Source organism: Mandrillus leucophaeus, unplaced genomic scaffold (genome assembly GCF_000951045.1).
Source record: "Mandrillus leucophaeus isolate KB7577 unplaced genomic scaffold, Mleu.le_1.0 Scaffold573, whole genome shotgun sequence".
Lineage (NCBI taxonomy): Eukaryota > Metazoa > Chordata > Mammalia > Primates > Cercopithecidae > Mandrillus > Mandrillus leucophaeus.
The window spans coordinates 40018-40681 of record NW_012106175.1 but is presented as its reverse complement, the minus strand read 5'-3'; the positions used below and the strand labels follow the sequence as shown (position 1 = coordinate 40681).

Sequence of the window (664 nt, the reverse complement as noted above, 5' to 3'; positions counted from 1 at the left end):
CTCTAGCTTTGTTCTTTTTGCTTAGGATTGTCTTGGCTATGAGGGCTCTTTTTTGGTTCCATATGAACTTTAAAGTATTTTTTCCAATTCTGTGAAGAAAGTCATTGGTAGCATGATGGGGATGGCATTAAATCTATAAATTACCTTGGGCGGTATGGCCATTTTCACGATATTGATTCTTCCTATCCATGAACATAGAATGTTCTTCTATTTTTTTGTGTCCTCTTTTGTTTCATTGAGCAGTGGTTTGTAGTTCTCCTTGAAGAGGTCCTTCACATCCCTTGTAAGCTGGATTCTTAGGTATTTTATTCTCTTTGTAGCAGTTGTGAATGGGAGTTCACTCATGATTTGGCTTTCTGTTTGTCTGTTACTGGTGTACAGGAATGCTTGTGATTTTTGCACATTGATTTTGTATCCTGAGACTCTGCTGAAGGTGCTTATCAGCTTGAGGACATTTTGGGCTGAGACAGTGGGGTTTGCTAAATATACAATCAATGTCATCTGCAAACAGGGACAATTTGACTTCCTCTTTTCCTAATTGGATGCCCTTTTTTTTCTTTTTCTTGCCCGATTGCCCTGGGCAGAACTTCCAACACTATGTTGAATAGGAGTGGTGAGAGAGGGCATCCTTGTCTTGTGCCAGTTTTCAAAGGGAGTGCTTCCA

The 664-nt window shown here is 39.9% G+C and overlaps 1 protein-coding gene across 4 annotated transcripts in view; it reads left to right on the top strand.

Annotated features, from left to right (window-relative positions):
- The window catches only part of LOC105552760 (centrosomal protein of 70 kDa-like), a 39364-nt gene that overhangs the window by 37314 nt on the left and 1386 nt on the right, over positions 1–664 (top strand). The gene's annotated exons all lie outside the window — the stretch shown is intronic.